The sequence below is a fragment of the Dicentrarchus labrax genome, unplaced genomic scaffold, assembly GCF_905237075.1.
Source record: "Dicentrarchus labrax unplaced genomic scaffold, dlabrax2021, whole genome shotgun sequence".
Classification (NCBI taxonomy): Eukaryota; Metazoa; Chordata; class Actinopteri; family Moronidae; genus Dicentrarchus; species Dicentrarchus labrax.
In genome coordinates this window covers 25,585,635-25,609,618 of record NW_026136707.1, presented here as the reverse complement: position 1 = coordinate 25,609,618, position 23,984 = coordinate 25,585,635, and positions in this window count along the sequence as shown.

The window sequence follows — 23,984 nt, the reverse complement described above, 5'->3', positions numbered from 1 at the left end:
ATGCTGTGCTGATTGTGTCAGCCAAAGACAAATGTCTTAGCAATAGTTTATAATAAATGGAATTAGTAATGGTGCCTTGGCAAGCTCATTTGATTTGTACCTCCATTCAAATCAAGAATTTTGCAAGCCCCGAGTTAAATGAAATCAAACAGCAACCCATTTGTAATTTTTCCCTTCATTAAAAGTTCTCTACAGTAATGCACCTCTATGAACATTCACTTAAAAACCAAGGAAAACATTTAAGATTACCCACACAGTCATGTTGCATCCCTGATCACATATCTGAATGTATTGGTAACAATCGAGCAGTCATCCCTTGAGTTTTAGGGCCCAGCACATCACTGTGCATCTTAAATCCCATGCCCTGTAACACTGTTTTAAAAGAAAACATCAGAAAACAAATCCAACCTTGAAATCGCTCCCCCAGCCATTCTCTGGCTTTCTCTTCCAGATGTTCTCTCGTGGTTTTTGTATGTTATTTTCTATAGTTTTGTAGATTTTGTCAAGAACAGTTTATCTCACTGCCCCGGCCTTCAACTGCTTCTTTCTTCCCTCTAGGCCTCTGAACAGGCCCTTTTCTCAGAAGACACTTTGGCTTGTCATAGTAAAAAAAGGCATAGGTGTAATAACATTCTCAATGGCTCAGCTGTTCAAATGTCCCAGAACCATTGTTAATGTTATTTGTGACATGTCTACTGTGGATATTTTGTTTCCCTGCCGAACACAGAAAATAGGGACTGATTGTGCTTGGCAGCCGTTTTTTTGTTTTTTGGTGGGTTCTGATTCAAAACATTGTGGCTTGAAAGTGTATTAAAAATTTTGAAAGGTCAACTTTTATCAAAACCTGAAAATGTAAGTATTTTATATTCATAATGCATCCAGTGGAAGACATTCAAATACCAGCATATTTATTTATTTATTTATTTATTTATTTATTTATTTATTTATTTATTTATTATTATTATTATTATTATTATTTATTGTATTATTGTAATTCTTGGACTCAACCATGCATATAAACAAATATTTTTAGACCAATACCAAAAGGTATTTTAAATGTTCTCAGATAGGACTGATTTGAATACAATCAATTTGATAAAAACTAAAAGAAATGCCCAAAAAAAAAAATCATTTATATTTATATACTCATAATATACTAGATATTACAGCAACAGTAGTCTTAATTTCCAATAAGTCACTGTCTTGTAGAGTAACTTTGTGCACACCATTAAACAGGAAAAGCATTATGTCAGGGATTTCATTGTCTCCTGAAATTTTCAATAACCTTATGAGGAGACATCATCTGCCCTTGGAAGTATATGTGGAGTGCTGTATAATCATATTTTGGGTGGTGTATATTGTCACGTCCTGGCCTTTCAGCAGCCCTGCTTCTACCATGCGTCTAATCGTTGTGCTCTATTTCTAGATCCCTCCAGCACAGAGTAGAGCAGGGCTTTATGGAAGACACTGTCTCCCTGCTTACTCAGAGAGACCCTTGCACAGGAGGGAGTGAGGACACTGTGTCCTCTGCTTCCTGTCTGTCATGGGCGAATTGTGTAAGTTTGTTGAATTGTCTTAGTTTCTCCTTTCATCAGCCAAACCCTTCCCATCCCCACCAATACAACACCTTACACTGTATTACTGAAGGGTCGTGTTCCCCCTGTATGGTTTGGGTTGCTGTTTGATGTCTGGAAGTTGGTCACCACTTTTTATTGTGGTCTGCAGAAAGGTACATCTCTCGACCCTATTTGATTTGACTGAATTGGGACGGGACCAGTTGGACTGTGAATGAGCCCATACATTTGAATGCAACTTGTGTTCCTTTTTATTAACCAGGTGCTACAACAGACCATATAGTTGGTGTGCTTGTACCCTGAGTTTGCACCAATGTCAGACTTTCTCTATTTTATAACAGACATAGCAATTAAGTAGGCGTACAATAATGGCCCCTGCTCACATTTACTTCACATGCATTTCATTCATTATTTCTTCATGCATACCAGTATGCAGCTTAATATGTAACCTGTTTTCGGTCTTATTTGGGACAAGATGTTTACATGCAACTTAAGAAACCTGGTTATTCATATAATGAGTACATTTACTTACTGCAGAATTCCCCACATGGGTTCATATAGAGCAGATGATGCAGGATGAATGAGTGAATGAATGATGAATCAACAGTCACCTGTCAATCTGAATGACCGCACATATACAGTGCTGCAGGGATGCCGTATATTCGTGGGCCAAGTTCGCATTGCCCTGGTTTCTTTGACAAAAAATGTTGATTATTGCAGAAAATAAGCTTTGTGGCAAACAAATGTTTATGATACTTACATGTTTTGCTCAGCAGAAAATCTTCACAAATTAACACCAGTTTTATGATTAAAGTGTAAATGAGATTGCCGGAAGTAAAAAGCTAATTCTCCTCATAACTCCTAACCATGGTCGCGTGACTTCACCTTCACCATCACCTTCACCATCACCAAACTTCCAACTTGTAATTAAATCTTGTAATTAAAATCTACAAGTTGTACACTTTGATTTAGAATAGTTCACAAGAGTGCAAGTATAAACACAACAAGGCTGTAAAGGCGGTTTAGTGAGTAGATAAGTCTCCGTGTTTGGCGTCTCATTTAGCCACTTCTTAGCAACAGCCTTTTTTAAGACACAACCACAGACCTTATTTCAGACATCTAACCAAAAACCCATTAAAAAATGGGAAGTGCTAAAATGCTAACTCAGTTCTGGGTTTCAACACTTTGCACTTTATGTAGCTCTAGACAGCATAGAACTAAATAAACATCACTTTTTCCCCTCAGTCTAGTCCAAATGAACCAAACTACAGGTGTGAAAGCGTATAAGGTAAAATATTGTTACTTTAAATGATGCTTTCAGTGTTCATCAAAAGTATTACATGCGCTATTGCAAATAGTTTACATACCACTTTTAAATAATTCATAAATATTAACTCCTTACTAGTTTTTTCATAAAAAGATTTTTGCACCTGATTTAATATCTTATAACATCAACTGGTACGCTGTTCCAAATACAGGATGAAGGAGAATAAAGGATGATCAAGTACCAGATCTATACATTTTGCCAGAATTATACACTATCTATGCTGTACTCTAGTAAATGGACCTCACTTTTACACTATGTGCCACATTCACCCTTTCACACAGCGATGGCAAAGTCCATCGTACAGAAACTAACGCCTTCATACACATTCACACATGGAAGCAATTCAGGGGTTCAGTATTTTGCTCAAGGATACTTCGACATGTGGCGGCAGGAGCCGGGGATTGATCCAACAACCTTCCAATTAGAGGACGACCTGCTCTGCCTCTGAGCCACAGCCGCCCTGTCCATGTCCAGACACTTACGTATTCCATGCCCTGACAGTTTAAACCTTTATATACATGCACTGCTGCTAAATACTTAATCCCATTAACAATATTTAATCATTTGAAATGGTCTATACTTTCATGTGTATTAACGTGTGTGCTTTACTGAAAGAGGCCACCTTCATGGGTCTCAGTTCAGGTTGTCACATGGCAGTAACAAAGAGAAGAGCAGTCATCATTAACAGGAAGCCTTTGCTCTGCCAGCGCTGCGTCTGACACAGCTCAGGAGTGCAGCCCGGCTAAACACCTGACACGCCAAATCTCATCTGAACACGGAGGGGCCGCCTCTTATTGATGATCCCCTGAACGCTGACGGCATTGATCGTTTGTGAGAAGTGTTTCCATACTGTTGATGGAGATGTTTGTCTGTGTGTGTGTGTGTGTGTGTGTGTGTGTGTGTGTGTGTGTGTGTGTGTGTGTGTGTGTGTGTGTGTGTGTCGGTGCAGGAGCTGACAAGATACCTCTTGTAGTCGACATCTGGATAAATGCCTCTCAGAGCTCCTCAACTCTTCTCAGGCTGCATTCCCCTGCTCCTCTCAGCCCACCCACCACCTCCTAAAGAGCATCAAAATGTCACACATCCAAATACACAAACGCTGATTTATGGACTCAGTAACTGTAGATGAATAGAGGCTGTTTAGCCAAATGAACATGTACAACCAGTAAGACTGTAACGAGACTAGGGTTTATGTCCTCTTTATGTAGCAAGGTCATGCAAACGTGTGTTTATATGGGTGCTTTCATGCATTCACTAACAAAGATGTATCTGACTTATAATATTATTTTATTATATCATTGCATGGCTTGGATGTTGATGTCCTAACATGCTACATTAAGGCTATTCCAAGGCTAATCCGACATAGTTGGAGGAATCCAGTGTTTGTTGGAGTTTGCTAGAGATGAAATTAGCTACACCCGTGTATGAACCTATGGTGACCCATGGGTTCTCTTCACCTGTGGATGATGGCAGCTAAAACAACAAAAAGGCTACCAAAATATGATTTTGAAGTGAGGGGAACATGTCTCCCCATCCCAAGTGGAAATTATGGAATTGATCAAGAATAAATTCTACACATTGTTGCAAAAGGTATCAATGTTAAGATTTTTTTAAGTCCAGGAACAATGGTTTCAATATTAACAAAGTGTAAACATTAAGACAAAAAAACTGACCAATGCATGCTTGCTTTCTTTGTTATTTAATAAATAAAATAATAAAAAATGTATTTTGTTTGCAGTTATCTATTACAAACAGTACTGTGTGCCAGTTCCTCCCTACCTCTAAATATTCAGGCCTGTGTTAAAGAACTGTGTACCACATATTAAACTGAACAGGAATCCACATTTGTCAAATTTGCCATACCCTGGTGTGTTTGCTTCTGTATGTTTTTCTCCTGCATTATCTATGTACAGTTCTGTGCAATGTAATCAAATTTAGAAACAATGGGAGACCTCAGAGATGTGCAATGAAACCTTTTAAACTCTAATTAAAGCCACAGGGAGTCATCAAATTCCCTCCTCCCCCTTTCCTCAAGGAGATGAAGAAAAAACATTGTATGGCACAATTACAACACCGTAGCACTGCATATGTAACAGAGTAACCCTTATTGCTGCCAGCATACCTATAAAAAGTTATTTTTGGGGTGTTCTGTTGATGGTATTTTATGTGTCACATTTTGCACTCTATACTGAAATGTCACTGCATGGGCTCATGACACATTCCTCATTTCAGCTTCGGTGCCTCCCCCCTGCGAGCCTCTCCGCAGAAACCCCCATCACACAACTTAATGATGTGGAAGATTCATCTCAACGCCCCAAAATAACCCATTATCTAACTGGCAATAGACACGTTTTGGAGCCCCGACACTCTGTCATGTTGTCACCCTGTCCATTGATGCTCTGGCTTCTCCCAGGATGCAAAGTGCGGCTGGGTTGTGTCTCCCTGGCTGCTAAATAAGAGTATTGGTGGAAATGAGATGTTGTTAAGAAACAGCGGGAGGAGGATGTGAAGAATGAGACAGCATCGCACTTGATTAGCTTTGAATTGCTGTCTTGGAGAGCCACACCAGGAACAAGAAGCCATGCCACGCATAATTGGTGGAAAAGATTGCTGGTTACCGGGGCTACTTTGTTCTTTCCCTCCATGTAAAATTATAATTGTGACGTCAGTAAATGCTCTTTGTTAGCAGCCCCTGGCACTGTAACAGTGAGTCAGAGCTCAGATGTCCAAAAATTAGAACACCTCAAAAAACCACAAGACTGATCTCATAGAGAGTTTTTGTGTCGGACAGGGTCACAGCTCTTGTTCAGCTTGTCAGCCCAACTCTACATTTTTGGAATGTCCAGATTGTATCCAGATTGATTTTGAAAAGTCTGGACAGCAAAAAAAACACATGAAATGTGATTTTCAGATCAAACACAGATATTAAACACAGATAAGTTTGTATTTAAAATTGATTAAAGTCAAATGAAAGGCTTTTAGGAGGACAGGTACGTGTTCTGTTAGTGTTTTCAACAGTTGCCATCACTACAGGCAACCATCCAGCCGAAAGTCAGCAGTTATATACCACTAATGTATTTCATATAATAACATTCTTTGAACTATATGACTTGGTAATTGACTTCTCAAAGAAAATACAATAAATCCTCTGCTCAGCAAGCACCGATAATACCAGCATGAGAGGGGCCTGAGGACAGAGGTCTGAGAAGGGAGGTCTGAGGTACTGCAGTTCGGCCCTTTTGCAATGACTTAACAGTACAATTCTTGGGAGGGTGAGACGATGGAAAGCCAGAATGATGGAAAGCCACATCACCAGCCGTGCGTTGTTACCACAGCAACCCATGCAGATAGGTTGGTGATGTTTGGACTCTCAAATTCAATCTGATCACCTGCAAATAACAGTGTAGAGTCTGTCCTTAAAAGTCTGATTTGAGAAGCAAACTGACTATTCCTGCAGTCTGAACAAAGTTATCAGTACAAACCACCAGGCTACACTCAGTGGAAGAGCCAATATCAGTAAAAGCACCATGCATAGGTGTCTTCCCCAGCATTACTCAGGTTATGCATGTGCTAGAGCAGTCCCTCATTCTTTTGTACTTACTGTCATTTAATATCCCCTTTCCCTATTTCATTTAGGCTAAATGTCAAACTTCGTCTGAGTTGATTGGAGGGTTATTTAGATCAACTGTTGCACAGGATGTGGGGACTGACTCCTAAACAGTGATTGAGAGCTGCTTGGTGCATTCCCCTCTTGGCCAATCAGGTTGTAACAACGCCCATTCTTCAGGGCTGAAGAGAGCATTTGGATCTAGTGCAGATCTCATTTTAGCTGGCATTGTCAGCCAGGAACTCTGGTCTTGAGATGTCTTTGCTGCCTTTTTTTTGTCCGACTAAAAGTTATGTTGGGCATTTGTAGTTTGTCTTGTGGAAGTGTTCTCTGGGCTTGACAAAGCACAAATTTAAAGAAATTCAAAATCTGTCAAACCATTTGAATGTAAAGTGAATTTTTCTTGTCATACTATGTTTAGTCTTTGGGTAAATTAAACATTTAAGGGGTAGAAAATGCCCTTGAACAAGCAATAAAAATGTAGAATTTTCAGTATTTTCAGTATACACATGCAGAGGGCTCTACTATCCATACTTCCTGGAAATGCATAAATGAATTGGCTCCCCAAGTGAATGTTTTTACCTGCTGACTGTTTTTTTTTTTTTTTTTTTTGTCTTTTGGGGTTTAGGCACACATTTTTGGAACCGTGAAGATCTCTAGCTTCTAGCTGATCATTTAGGTTTCGAGCCAGATATCCCACCCAAAAGTTGGTGAAGACCAAACAACAGCTAAAAGGAGAGTGAAAATGGCTTAAAACAAAGCTCCAAATGAATGCTAATGTTACTCTGTGTTTTCCATATTGATAGAAATGGAATATAATATTCATAGGTATGTTTTTATTAGCGTATTATCACCTGAATATAGGAATTTGGGGTTTTTGTTACCTTTTTGAATGAGCTGTTTTAATCTAGAAGCAGCGGGTCACCTTCCATGGTGTCTTCCATGTTGGACTGCCATGTTTCTACAGTATCTTAAAAGGTACAAACCAAACACTGTCTCCAGAAAAGGGCTTTCGCAAGTTTTACGGCCACTGTATTTTCTCCTACACACTTCACATCCGTTTTCCCAGGTGGTCAAATACTGACAAGCAGTGTCCAGTTACTTGCAATCTGCAACTTCACCGCTAGATGCCACTAAATCTTACACACTGGTCCTTTTTACAATATGCTATGTTTTTGCCCCCAAGTGACCAAAAACAGTGACAAACATTAGTTTGACTAAAGTACAAGTTTAATGTCTCAGAACTGTAGTTCAATTGGTTCAAAAACCAGCATCCTCATAGAAAGAACCCAGCAGTAATTAAAAATGAACACAATAACAGACTGTTTAATAACACCAAATAAAGAGTCAGCAGGGAGTAGTTTCTGTTTGTTCATTAAACCTGAACTTGACATTCTCTAATCAAGCAGCTAATACACACTGGTGATTGCACTCTGACATTTACACTGGGGTGGCTTATGGTTTTATGAGTTCTTCTGTGTATCTTATTTCACTCCACCTCATTCATTCCAGCAAAACTGAATTACTACTGCATTAGTTTTACAAGCCTTTGTATCCTTTGAGTTTTAAATAGTTAAATAATTCTAGAGGTTAACTGCCATAATAAATGTTTTGTACTTTATTTACATTAGTATTTCTTTTTCAGCTTCACATATTTATCTTTTCTAAGCTAGCTGTGTACTGTATTTCGCAACTCTACTAACATTGGCATTTTTGCAGTGCAGCACAAGGGCAAAGGGAAATATGTGTTGTGTGTCAGTAGTCGTGTGTAGCAGAGCAGTAATAGTAGCACACAGTGCAAAGTGAAGCAGCATGACTCGTGAAACACAGGTCGCTCATGCATAATGCATCAGTCCTCCCGCCTCTTTAAAACAGGGAGCTGTCACTCCTGGTTAGACCCGTCCCTGAACCATATTACACTGTGTCCCACTCAGCCCTCGCCCCGGCCCATCCGCACATTAACACGTCTGTTTTCATCACAATGCCATGCCACTTGGCCTCTGCTCAGGACAGTGTGGGAGAAATAACTCTGTTTAATATATTAGGACAGCAGAACACAATGCAAGGCTAATCGTGGACACAAAGGCAAAGCAGTAGACACACACACAGCATTGTTTTCAGTGCTACTTAGTGGGGACAATCATTTGGAGTGTTGTTTAGAGCAGGTTCTGGGCTAAATCAGTAAAGTTCTCAGTCCTGGTTCTCATTCATCTGTACCATTGTAAAACTTGGTATTGTCAAATTTAATATCCTAAGCCTTAAACCAAGTTAACTACTAATACTTTGAGGGCACGTTTCTGAAACATTTTTGACTTTGAGTTGACAAGCACGACCCAAATGCTAGTTTTGGTCTGTGTGGGGCTTTCAACCCTCTGAAGCCTACAACTGGTTTATTATGTAGAACCACATGGGAATTTGTTGTTGGGACTGTATGGAAAAGGGCAGGCACTTTAACAAAGACCTTGTCAGGTCATTGGTTGTATCACCCGTCTATCACAGGCAAACTTTAATTAGTCAGATTGACAAACCATTTTCTTTCAATGAAGAAATACACTCCAGTTCAGATGGGACTGACGCTAGCAGCATCTACACTAACCTCTATCCTCATTGTTGTTTTTTTACTCATGCTGTAGTAAATCCCAAAACACATTTTTGTTGTTTTTTGGGCTAAATGCAACCAAGAATAGTTCAATTATGATTCAATTAATGAACACCAGAATGTTTTTTTAAATGACAGGTCATTTTATCATTATACAATTCCACTGAAAGTCATAAAAAGACATTACTGCCATGGACCAAACATTTTGTCACAACTTTCACAACTATATTTCTTAAAGGCTCTTCACACCCACCCAGGTGTTTTAAAGCTGAGTCAAACTCTAATAACAGTGATAATACGTGTAAATTGACCGGGAGACAGGGGGAGCTGTCCGTCAGTCACACTACCCTTCCCCAGAGCCCTGAGGTCTAGTCAAGCAACAGAAGTGCAAACACCTGTGTGGGTGGACTTTGGATGTGTAAGGACTCGAACTATGTCATTATTTATAAAAAAAAATGAATAAAAACAAATGCTGTTGTTGCCTATGTAAATACAAAACCTGACACTTGGCAACAGAGAGATTTTCTCAAGAAAAAAAGAGAACCTAGTTGGTTTAGAACAAAAAATGTGGAAGGTTCCAAGATTGTTATACACTGCTCTATCAATTTGACAATAGATAGTAGACAATCCTTCTATAAATATGAAAAGGATTTGGGACTGGGAAGTTTTACAAAATGTTTGTTAGTCTACTCCTCCTCCATTATCGCCTTCGTTATATGCCACAACTCTTGGTTCTCATCCATTGATCAGACTTTCTGCTTCTCTGTCAGTTCGGCTTACGGCTCCAGAAAAGCCAGGAAATTCTGGTAAATCTAAACCTGCCATATTCCCCATAGACATGGCCAATATTGCCAAAGGTTTATAGATATTAATGTTAATATGGTTTTTCTAGTTAGTTTCTGTGTTTACTTTGGGCTGGTCTCAGAGAAAAACGCTTCAAATTATTTGTGAAAAAAATATCTTTTTATTCTTTTAAAAACTCATACAAGGGTCACCCAGCTTGCCCATATATACATTGTCTTGCACAAGTCAATGTTTCCCTCAATCTGTACAACGGACATACAAAGTGCAAAGTTAGCACATTCATAGGAAATACGGTAGGTTGAAATATACTGGATGTTTTTTTTTTAATATATCACACTGTAAACATACTCCATTACCAATTGAAGTACTGCATTTAATATAAAAAATAAAAGTACTTATAATTCAGTGACTGCTTTCATGGTATTTTATATTTTTATGTGTGTGTGTGTGTGTGTGTGTGTGTGTGTATGTGTATATGTGTGTATTGATGGCTGGTGCTGATTTTGTGTGGGTGGGCTAACAAATGCATTAGACTCATCAATATGTCACACAGCAGCAACAGTAGCATCACATCAAGTTACAGCAACAACATTACTTTGTTATAGCAAGTGCTCTACACTAGGGAGACATACCCAAAAGAAAGGCCCAATGCCAAAAAAATCTCTCTGTATCTGTTTTCTCTCTCTCTTTTAATATAAAACTATTTACAAAACTGAAGCAAAAATATCAGTATTTGTGGAAGAGGGAGTTGTTTCAGAGCTTGGGCATAACTTAACTTGGGCATAACATAAAAGCAGCTCACATCGACGGCCTTTCTGTGACGCAAACAAGTTAATCACCATGTCATTAAAGTCTGCTGATTTTTGGATGAAGTCACGCTCAATGGACAGCATAGCCAGTGTGTTTAGCCTGTCCTGTCCCATTGTACTACGAAGAAAGGATTTGATCCTCTTCGGTGTACTGAAACGCCTCTCTGACTCTGCAGATGTCATGGGGGTTGTGATGGCTATTTGGGTTACTTTCATTGTTTCAGAGAAAGTGCTCTGAAGATTGTTCTCAGTCAGCATCATCAAAAGTGACATTGTGGATGTTAGGCCCTCAAACTCCACTCTGCTGTACATCACCATCAGCTCACCTTTTAGTTTCTCTCTGCAGATCACTGAGTAATGTTCACATGCAATGTCCCCCTGCTTCTGCGGGAAAGTGATCTTAAACAGCGGAAAGAGTTCAGGGTCAATAAGTTCGAAAGACACCAAGTGCCTGGCTCTCTCAAAGCGAGCCTTTGCCTGCTCGACCATTATGTCACTGCACTGTGCGGCTGCTGACACTGACACATAGGGAAAACTGGCTCACAAGGATCAACTGCAGTATGTATAGTATGTATATACACATACATATATGCATATATACACACACACACATATATATATATGTGTATTTATTATATATACATACAGGGACGGCAGCTGCTGCAACGCCGCGCAGGATGCGGCGCTCTGATATGTGTACATACTGCAGTTGATCCTTGTGAGCCAGTTTTCGCTATTTCATATACAGTTAAAGTATATGAAAGTTAGTTAAATGTATAGCAAACTGATCACACTAATTTGCCTTACCGACCCCGGCCTCAGGTTCACTGTGTGGCAATGACCTATACATTTCCCAGTTTACATCGAGCTTATATAGTGCGTATTCCTACATAAATTTGCATTTGATCAAATTATCATAAATTACCATGCAAACAGTGGTATACCTGGAAAAAGGGCTTATTTTGGTGCCGGGGCTCTTGCGGGTTAAACAGGCCCTGATGTATTGTATGTAAAACCTTTTATCTGCAAAGTAACTGTTAAATAAATGTTTACATTTACATCTGAAATGTAAATGAATTTCTGAGGTATACTCAGTGCTCACTGCAGTTCTCTATTGTAAGCAATAAATTAATGGATAAGCATTCAGCAGAACATGGCATTATTGCAATATGTTGGAATATTGTTTTCTTATCTGCATGTGACCTGAGGTGCTACAGAACTGCACTCATGTGCTTCTTTTTTTCTTCTGCCGGCAGCCATTTGTTGCCCGACAGTGATGATATTCACCAGAGAGATCTAACCTCCACAAATTTGCTCCCAGCCTGAGCAAGTGTCAAAATGGTTCCCGCTGAGAGGAGGCAAAGTCGACTCCACAGTCCTCTTCCTTTCACATTTTATTTTGAACATCCATCAGGGTGGCACAGATTTTGGTTGTTGCACATAAGCCCCATCTTCCTGGTCTGTGCGTTTTGGAAGCAGGAATGACATTCTGTCATTGGTTGGTGAAGGGGAGCGATGCCAGGGCAGACAGGATGAGGACTAGGCTGTCACTGTAAGCAGTCAAGCGCTTATTCATGAAATGAAATTACTCTCTGACAATGGCACTGCTTTGCTTTTGAAGCAGCCTGTCTTTTCTGAACTGTAAATCCTTTGGCTAGCACCTCTTCCCCGGCTGCCCCTTCCAGCTCTTTGCCCCCACTAACTGCAGAAGTGCGATTGCAAAGAGCAAGCCTTTCTTACCTCCGCACAAAGAAACAGGATTTGTCATCAACATTTTCACACTCTTACAAAAACCCTGAAGGGATAAAGCAAACACTGATTTGGCGATAGCTCCCATTTCCCCCCATGAATGCATTTATTGAGAATAGCTAGGTGACTTGAAGTTCTACTCCGATCTAATTTCCATTGCAAAAGAGAAGTCAAAGTGATTTCCAGTGGAATGCTGCTGGAGACTAGACTCTGTGATTAGCTGACAGGCCTGCTAACTGTCAGCAGAGTGGAAGTAAGCTTCATGAATATCAGTGAAGTCTTTGGAAAGATATATTGTAAGGAACTGAAAGGAAAGCAGTCAGCTACAGCTTACATTTGAAAGTCAATAGCCATAATTGTATCAGAATAACGGGACTTCCATCTGCAGGTTAGTCCTGTAATTATTATAATAAGTTCATTATGGTGGAGCAATAAGACATGTCGAGCATGTCTAATATGCATTACATAAATATGTTCAATTCTTTTTGTCCTTTAAATCAAATTTCAATAGCTTAAAAGCCCCTGACACATTTGTCTGGATTCCTAACCCATATGAAACTTAATGACCTAATGCATCTGTCAGTACCAAACATCTCTAGCTAGCATGTCAGGAAGGAAGCTAAATAACAAAAAATGGAAAAACTAGCAGTTTCAAAGTTTCCTTGACCTCAAGATATCTAAATGGGTTCTGTACCCACAAGTCTCCTATTTGCAGACATGCCCACTTTATGCTTGCATATAATTGTAAAACACACTTCAAACAGGACAGAAACGAAATTAAATTCGCCAAAACCACCTTTTGTTAGTATTTCTACAGTCTTTTCAACAATCATCACTAAATTCAACAGGTTAGATGAGGATATAGCGGCAAAACAGGACAGGCTATGTAACATTAGCTAATCCTTAGTGGATGTACATTGAGAAGCATATTTGTACCCAACGTCTTGTTTTTGCCAACATTATGGAAAGGATCCCTACAGAGATAGACATTTCATTTAACCAGACACAGCAGGGCTCCAGACTAACGTTTTGCATTGGTTGCACTGGTGCGCCTAACTTTTTTTTTTAGGTGCACCAGCACAAAATTTAGGTGCACCCAAATTTTTCATTGCGTCGCCTTTAACGCCATAAGGTCACCTATTTATCGCTCTCCATAACTTTCATATAATGTGAATGATTTTTAAACAAGAATAAGGTGTAGAGAAATGCTCGTCTTTATTTGAAGCACAATTATATATAAAAAGAAAAATAAAGTGTTTAAAGTCTTGCTAAATTTCAAGTTCTAATTGTTCACTGAACTGAAATTGAACATTTCAAACTCAAACATTTCAAGTAAAATAATTATTAATGATAATAATAATGATTACTACTAGAGGGGCCACTCTCTCTACACACTTGTCACAGCATATCGTGTGTTTTTTAGACATGTTGTGTTTTTTTAAAGTTTCAATACGAAACGTTGTTGACCTGCTCACGAATGCACTATTTCCGGGCCTTATTCTGGCCTTTTTAATTTGGGTCTCTGAGCCGGGCTCTATCCCAGACTCGGTTGTCTCCTCTTCTGGTTCCGAGTCTGATGCTGTCGCCGAAGGACCGGGGCTCAGCAATTTTTAAACACACACAACTTAGCGCGGTGAACAGGACCATAGCCAATCAGAGGCAAAGACCCGCCCGAGCTCTGTCTCTTATTGGTTTAGAACACGATATGATCCTACCATGAGTGTGTGAGTTCGGTCACAGGAGAACACAGAGAGATGATGCGCTTGCGAAATAAATGTATGTTTTCACCCGGGCAGCGTCAGGTGCACCAATGCGACCTACTTTTAAAAATTTTGGTCGCATGTGTGACCCAATTGGTTGCACTCTGGAGCCCTGAACAGCATTTTATATAGTTATCTCTTGCCACCAGACTCTATACACAAAGATAGTATTTTACCTTGCATATCATTGTAATATTGTAACTTCATTCAGAAGACACAAACAAAAAAAACTGTCTTTGTTAGTCATTCCACTGTCCACACTCACCAACTCTGGTTTGGTCCAAATAAATCCTTAATTCAGAAAAACGGTATATTTGAAAAACGGAAGTTTCAGTTGCTGTTTTATTATTGTTTTAAATCTCATAACCTTTGAGCTTCTCAAATGGTTATATTAAAATAATGAACAATGCTTCCAATTGGATCTGAATCTGTTTTGAATGACCCCTATACATATCAGCATGTCAAAACCAACATGGTCATGATCATTAAATGATTACACATATGAAAACATACAATCAACTGCCATAAGGCACAACATCCATCACACAGACATTTATTATAGCTGTAGTATATTTGTCATTAACACTGTGTGGGTTCAGGCTCATCCAGAAGACATCAGTGTGCCTCTGCTGGAGTGAAGCTCCCTGCTGTATAGTTAGCATCTGTCCTCTGATGAGTGCAATACTGCTGCAGTGAACAGGTAGTGTCACCGGCCTTTTACTGCCGCTGTCTCCTCTGAGCGTTCCTCCCCCTTTACTCAATCCCAGAGGCTGTGTAAAAGCTTCGACTCATGTCTCTGTGTAGCCTATTGCTTTGAAAAATGATCAAAGTGCTGCAAGCTATAGTGAGGGCCATGAAACAGACAGCGAGCCAAACATCAATTTGTATGAATCAAGCAGCCAATTCTCCCGGGGTCAGGAAAGTTGTCCTCTTTGTGCTTCAAAGGGAGAACTAATGAAGCTAGAAGTCACTGCTTTGTGAGAGAGACTTGGTATGAGGTCAATTATTGTGACCTAAAGCCCACAGTAAACCAATTAGACATTAGCACCAGTCTGTCAGACTGCTGATGAGGGCTGCGATCGACCACACACAAGCAGTTCAAATATTAAGTTCAACCTAAGTTACAAGGTATGGTTTTTAGCGGGGTTGTGTCCACTGTATAACCAATGTACTGGGCTACTATTGCAGTTTTAGTTATTATTGTATAGCCTAGCATTAATGGAGGTTATAGACCCATATGTATAGCATTCAATAAAAGCAGTGACTATTCCGAATGCGCCTTTTTGGGTAGGTAGAAGATTAAAGTTTTGTTAAGGATTTTGTTTGCTTTAACTGTCATAAATGAGGTTGAATCCACATGGTCCACCAATTACAGCTATGCCACTAGCATGGCTCTATAGATGGTAGTGTTGGTTGGTCAGTCCAGAATGAAATATATCCAACTGTTTGATGGATTGCCATGGCATTTAACACATAATTCTTACAATATAGTCAGCAGGCATAACTTTTAAATCATTTAAAGTCACTTTACATTCATTTTCCTATATGATGTTATTATGCTTTTTCTGAAGAAGGCATATTGTTGCAGAAACATCAGCTGTGGAATGAGGTGCTTCTGTCTTATTTTGAAGTTATTAAGCCATTTTCTTCTTAAAGCGATGGTAGGTAACATTGGAGAAACTAGCGAGAGACAGCTAGATTTAGAAAGTATCCAACCCAAAAAATCCCATCCCCTCCATTCAGGTCTCTCTCCAAAGCCACTTCCCCCCACACACATGCAGTGTTAGACACAATACATCATCATTAACTGTATACAACTACTTCATGTTTTATTCATACATAGTTCTACATACTATATAGTAGAGGTGTTGAAATTAATCAAATAATCGATGCATCACGATGCAGACATGGACGATGCTGCATCGATGCAGAGGCCGGCCATAATCGATTATAACGCAATGATGTTGCTCGTTAATTTTCCGGCCACGGCATAAACATTCAAATGAAAAATAACATTCTCAGTAGCCTAACCCGTTTCATCTAGACCAGTACTTCTCAAATAGTGGGGCACAACAGGCAGGGGGGACTGACGGGGGAGGAGAGATGGAGAAGTTTCTGACAGTAGTAAAAAGAAAAACGGAGGAGACGTCAGAGGCAAGAACAGCAAGTGACGGTAACCGGCATAAACCTAATAAGAGCAGGAAATACGACGAAGCCTACATAGCCTTTAAGTTTACCGTGAATACGGTCGGAAATGAGGAAAGACCTGTGTGTGTTTTATGTTTAAAAACTCTGGCAGCGGACAGCATGAAACCAAACAAATTAAGACGGCACCTGGAGACCTTACACCCCAGTTATGTCAATAAGCCACTGGACTTTTTTCATCGAAAGCTCGATGAGTATCGCCAACAGGCCGGTCATTTAGTGAGCACGGCATCAGTAAATAAAAACGCACTGTTAGCCTCGTACAAACACCGCCACATCGCAAGGTGCAAAAAACCATCACACAATAGCAGAGGAGCTAATACTCCGGCAGCATTGGACATGGTCACAATCATAGGTGAGGAAAGTGCTGAGAATACTGTCCCTCTGTCCAATGACACGATCGGGAGACGTGTGTGTGTGTGTGTGTGTGTGTGTGTGTGTGTGCTGTCTGCTGTGTTCAGACTGTTAAATAAAAAACATTGTTTATATCTTACTACTTGTATTTTTGGATGAAAACAACCATATGAAGTAATATAGAAAACTGTATTATATTGAACTATACAGTATCTTAATGCATTCTGTCAAGTCAAATATCTTATATGGCTTTAATAGAAAAATGTATTTGAAGCATCGTGATGCATCGAGGAATCGAATCGAATCGAATCGCTGACGTGATAATCGTAATCGAATCGAATCGGGAGATCAGTGACAATTCACACCTCTACTACATAGTTCAGAAAAATAACATTTTGCTGTATTGAAACCAAGTTTGAACCTACTGTGAGGTCACCCTTTGGTTTGTGGAGTACTCTTTAGCCTTGAGTGTGGCATTGCGCTTATTGCTTATTATTAAGTTGGTTTCAACTCAATTACAGATACACTAAAATGTGTTTATAAAGATTTGAGGAGAGAAATAGGCAACGCAGTAACAGAATCTGGATCCATATCTGATCAGCACTGCCTAGTTTGACAGTTTGATCTGAGTTTAGTGTGTTGAGCTGGACGGACTCACTGAGAATGACCTGTCAATCACAAGGTAGTCCCGCCTAAGCATATCCTGCTTTATTTTACTCTAAATGGGACCATCATTGACTAAATGAACAGCATGCTGTATTGAACAAGAGTGAAACTAGAGATTGAGACCATAAACTCATTAGAAAAACTGTTTACTGAGCTCATAAATCAAGTGAGAAGTAGGGTCATCCATAAGACTCAATACTATGAGATTTCTTTTTTACAGCTCATGGAACTGCCCCCTGCTGGCCATTCAAAATATTTTAGGCTCAAGACACTTCCATGTTGACCATAAGTCATAGTTTTACTGTTTGCTAAGTAAGGAAGTTCCTATTGTTTCTGTATTCTGGTGTGGACAGGGATCTACCCTACAAGAATAATATTATGGGGGAACATTGCATACAAATGGTCAAATTTAAAACTATTCGATTCTGGCGCAACATATTAATTCTCAGCAACTTCAATAAATAATAAACCTTACTGATGTAACCCTGTTGGAGACAAAAGCCTCACAGTTACAGAGCAGTTCACAAATAATAACAGGTTTACCCTTTTTTGGCTGCTGGGAGAGTGTTTTTGATTTATTGAAAGGAGCACAAAACAACATGTTTTGGGCTTGGCATGGGCAGTCTTGCCAAGTTGTTAATGGGTTTTGGTTGAGAATTCAACAGAAAATAGTTCAGATTATAATGCCCATGATTCATTTATAGGAATCATAGCACTTGTGTCTCTATTTGGGATAATTTTGTGCCTCTTCTGACACAGCCAAGTGAATCTGCTCGAGTAATTACTTCAAGCTCCAACATCACTGAGCTCTTCCTGATAGATTAAAAAATAATTCCTCATAGTTTATCAAAAATCACCACCATATATCTGCACACAGTACATAATGTGGCTGGACAAACGCTACCAGCTCACTCCACACTCTTGTTGTGCTCCAGAACCACCCTGCAGTCATTGCTTGAATCAGCACACGTCACATCAAGTCCTGCTGTCTACCTGTTCTCACTGACCACAGCTACAGGCCCTGCATCTGACACTTGTATACTGCGACACTCCACGATATCTGGCTGTGATAGCACCCTGGTCGCTCACAGCATGCTATTACCCAGCCTAATTACCAGCAGCCAGCTATAAGTCAACAGCGGCTGGGAAAAAACATTCGGGTCCACAAGACAGGACAGACAATCCCACCCGCCCCTGAGCAAACACTGCCATCCATTTTAATAAAGATGTCCCCTCTGGCAACCAGGGAGGGGAGGAAGATGGGGGAGAAAAGGGGCCTGATAAGGACAGGTGATGGTAAATGGACCTGTGCTTGTATAGCGCCTTTCTAGTCTTCCAACCACTCAAAGCGCTTTTACACTACGTGCCACATTCACCCGATGGCAAAGCCCATCGAACAGAAACTAACTCATTCATACACATTCACACACCGATGCACGGCATCGGGAGCAATACGGGGTTAAGTATCTTGCCCAAGGATACTTTGACATGTGGCACCAGGAACCGGGGATCGAACCAACATCCTTCCGATTAGGGGGTGACCCGCTCTGCCTCTGCACCACAGCCGCCCTGATCTGAAACATGGAAGGAGAGGAAGACAATATGAACTGCTGCAATAGCATTAAGGCCCCACAGTCAAAAGGTTGATTTCTGATGGGATATTACCACCTAATTCTGTATTTCACCCCAAAAATTAGTAAATTGTCCTTTCAGCTAAAAGTGGTCCGAAGCAGGTATCACCACCATCGCAACCTCTTCATCTGGCATTAACCACAGTTCAGCTTCATGAAGGAACAATACCAAGAGTCTACAGATATATCAGTGCCTCTGTAAGGTTGTATAGGCACGGCAACTTTGAGCTCACCAGCAAGCTAATTTGCTCACAATAGCAATGTTGACATGCTGATGTTTAGCAGGTGATGATTAACAATGGTCATCATTTAAGTTTAGTGTTTTAGCATGCTAACATTTGCATTTGCACACAACTTTGTCTGTATTCCCACGAGTCAAGTTATCCTTCCCCTCACCAGTGTATTTAGTCTTTGTGTTTCCTGGTTTTATTGCCTTTGTCAGTTTCTGTGAAGTGTTTCTCTAGTGTGTTCTCTTCTTTGGACATGCCGTGTTCTTTTGGAATTTGATTTAATGACTTTGGATTATTGCCTGTCCCTTTTTGGATTTGTTTGCCTTATTGGACTGCCTTTTATGGTTCTGACCTATGCCTGCTTGAAGTTTTTGTACTTTGATATTTGTGAATAAATCATCTGGACTGCAACAGCCATGCCTCCTGATCTGTCTTGCATTTGGGTCCAATTCCTCCTCTGTTACTAAGTTTGCACAATTACACTGACACTGTAACAAATGTGTATCAGACTGAATGGAAACTAACCCAATAGTTGAAAAGATATTTAATTCTGGCCCAATGTGGTGGAACAACCAACCCACACACGTTCCATAACTAGTCCATCCCACAAATTCCGTACAATTAGGCAGTTAGACAACAGGCCTCACGTCCACATGAATGCATATTGTGTGGTACTGGTAACTGTGTTGACAACGCTAAGGCCTTTCTTGGTCTCTATATGCTTTTAATCTTGTAGACTGCATTATCAGCACTTCTGTGGCTGGGAAGGACACAGTGTTTTCTGTTTCAGTGGTTTCTGCCAATTATGATCCGAATAGTGAATTCTTCCTCTACTCAGACAACTTTGAAATTGCAGTGGTAGTAGGGTGGCCATTTCCTTCACATCAAAAAGGAGGACACTTTGCATACACAGGGACACGCAAGCAGATATTTGTTTGGTATGATCCGGTTTCAAATTTTTATGTTTTTCCACCAGATTACATAAAGGTGTATACACATACCACATAGCTAATAATAAATATACAAGATACAGCTCATGACAACGTGCCCTTCCAATTCAGATTACATAGGTCTAATAAACATCATACAGAAACTAACAACAATGTTTTTATCTGGATAGATAAAGGGTAAAAAAAAATGCAGCACCTTCTGTTTCAGATGTATAGGCTTTGCCTATCTACATATGAGTATGAGCATTTTCAGAATTTCAGTCCACCAACCAACGTTAGCTCACCTTACGTTCTCTGTCACTGAGAGCTTGATTGACAGCCTGGTGGTAGCAACTGCAGTGATATGTGAATCAACACATGGCTCATTTGAATATTAACATTAGCCATGTGTTGAAAGGTCACCACACGAAAATGTAACCAATGAAATTACTTAGTCTGACACACATTTTTAGGCAATACGTTTTTTTTAAACACCCTGTCCGGCCTAAAGCCGGACGAATGGCCACCCCAAGTGGTAGTCTGAGTGTGCACATATTTTAACAGCACAAGCTCCACTCCTGTAATCCAAATGGGAGAAGTCACAAGTGAGTTCAGTGTATGTGATTAAAGCTGAAGCGCAAAGTGTTACTTAATGCAGTCATCAATAAAAAGCGCCCTTATAACCAAATCAGAACTGCTACTTTCAGTCAGATTGAAAAAATGTGTGCATTTAACCACAGCCAAAGTTAGGTGTAAACCTCTGTAGTATGTCCTGTATTGAACAGCATTCTCATCCAAACGTAGAAACATTTGGCAATCCAAATATGAAAAGAAGTGAAGTAAGAAAGATTCAGTTTTCTACACATTTACTGAGTGACACATTCAAAACACACTGTAGGAAGGTCCCACTCTAATCTCTCCAGCAATGCCACAGAGTTGGTTCATCCTGACTGCTGATGGGGAGGAGACAGGCTACAGATTAATGATGGTTGGTATCACACTGTATGTTGGAAAATTCTTCAATAATCCCTATGTCAGTTTTAATGAGTTTTCTTTCTCCAGCAGATACGCGATGCAGCCATCACAGGCCTTTCTGGGATCCTGACAACCAGTGCCGACTCACGAGTACAGTTGTCTGACCAAAAGATGGCTAAAGCTGCCACACACAATGTCAATCATCAGTGGATATAATCATTCCCAACAGGCAGTCGGCCAACCTCTGCAGGGGTCTCGCACTGCTGTATGAAATTTACAGCAGAAGGAAAGTGGACTGCACTGAACAGTCTGTCAGTGCTGGATGAATCAGTCCTTAATTAAGGCTGTACTAATTAAGACTGTGTTCAAAAGGAACGGGGCTTTGATAGCCTTAAAGTAATCACAGAAGAGCTCACAGAGCGATGTTGTACAGCAGCTGAATGCTGATAGCATCTCAAACTATCCACAGAGGAGTTTCCTGTCTAATCCAATTCTGGTAAATTGGTTACAGAGCGACAACTGCATGTAAAGCTTTTATATTGCTGCTCAATGTGTCCATGTACAGTAATATGTTCCCATCCATACTGTATGTGCAAGATGAAATAATGTCTTTTGAGTTTAAAAGAAATCAGACAATAATGTTTGCATTTAGGTTACATTGGTAATTAGCTCATATTGGATTCTTTCACTACCCACATTTAAAAAGTTGTGTTAAGACGTACAATGTCAGTGGTCTGGGGTGTAAAGAGAAATTCATTTTTAAAGTGGTTTAACATAGGACAGGACGGCTTGATCAAAGGAATTTCTCACTTCGGAGTTCTTAGATATACGATGTCAAAGGTTATACATACATTTAAAATATTGATATAGCAGCAAACAACTATTTGCTATGTCAATATAAAGTGGAGTCATGGTGTCCTGAGCAGAGAGTGGCTGTTGGAAAGACTGAAAAACTAAGAAAGACAGTTTTGGTTAGTAAAAAGATGATTTTGTCAATTTTTATTTTGTGTCTGTCCACTTTTAAGGAAGTTATGATGTTACAATGATATCAAGGTAAAATGATTGCATTGAGCTATGGAACCTGGTGGTGAGCAATAGCGATATTACAGCTATATCTATCTCTCTAGGGATCATTTCCATAATGTTGTCAGACACTTAGAATAACAATCTGAGCCTGTCAGTAGCAAAAACAAGACATTTTAGTGGATGTACTGATGGTGCATTTATATAATATTAGTGTTAGCTTACATTGTATTGTTATTGTACATTGCATCTTACTCTGTGAATTAAGGATTTATTTTTACCAAAAAGCATTGGAGATTGTTGGAGAGACAGCGGGAAGATGGTTTAGGTTTTTTTTATTTTTTTTATGTACCATTGTTTTGGTCTGAGATGCTGGGGCTCTAGTGCGACCTAAGTGTAAGTGAATGTTGTGTAGTCAGCCAAACATGCAATAAGCACCTGTTACGTGCAAGTTTTTAAAAAAATGTCCATATTTTGATGGATTCTGGTAGAAATGGACATCATCTGTTGCAAAGAATGGAGGCTAAATACCCGGGAGTCTTGTCCCCCTAATTTGATCTGAGACCATTCTTGAAGCCATTAATTAAGTCCAATTTCACGGTGGCTTAATCTGATCAGATCTGTGATAAATTAATCTAAACTCATTGCTCACTTACTAGGTTTTTTCATATCTTTTGACTGTATCTTTGGACCTTCATCAGCAACTGGAACTTGCTGAGATTTGCTGAAAGAGGGTGTAAGATCAAGGAAAGCTCTAGTAAAAACCTATAGGTTATCCTTAAAAATATTTTATCACACATGTTCCTGAGGTCAAGAATGATCCTCCGTGCTCTAATATTTGCAATATTCTTTATGTTTACCCATATGTAGATGTGTGTAAAGCCAGCTGACTAAGATCACTTAAATTAATGGTTGATTGAACACAGCTTTGTGTGCACTGTAAGAAAACCTGATGAGGACAACTTGTCTGATAAAACATTGCTTTCATTAAATCGCATAGAACCCTTGAGTGTGTGTGAGACCTTGTTGTGCATGTATTTATGTGACCAATTTCCATCAACATTTGATGTTACACTTGGGTGCTTCACAAACAATTCACATGGCAAAGCATGATGAGTTCCTCTTACTGTTTGGAATAAAAATGGTCAGAACTATAAATAAAGCACTACATGACGGCCATCAGCACCATCAATCAAAGACAACCAGTATTTGAACTTGACTTTCAGCCAAGAAGTTTCCTCTGCAGTTTTGCCACTCAAAAAGTTCTTGAGTGAAATTTTTCTGGTAAAATTATCACCCAGGTTTAATCAAAGGCACTTGCATAATGTATGGCATAATTAATTTCTTGGAGCAAACAAAACAATGCAGAACAAAGACAAACAGCCAGACTAAACAAAGTAGGATATTCATTATTTTGTGTGATTCAATTACAAAAGGGGACGTCTGTGCGTTTGCAGTCTAACAAATTGCCTCCCATAGTATAATAAATACCAGACATAAATCATTTGTCATATTCCATTATGGCACAAACTGGGAAAGGATATGCTCTGATTTCCATGCTTCCCCCTGATTACTATACCCACATTTTGTCTTGATGCTGCAGTGGCAGGGGTGGTGGTGGTGGGTGTGTTGTCTGCAGTTGCCTGCTCGTGTAGTTTTGTGGAATTTTACAGATTATGAAATATGTTCATTCTTTATACATACTGTACTCTGTGCAAACTGTCGTTACCACTGCTTAGTCA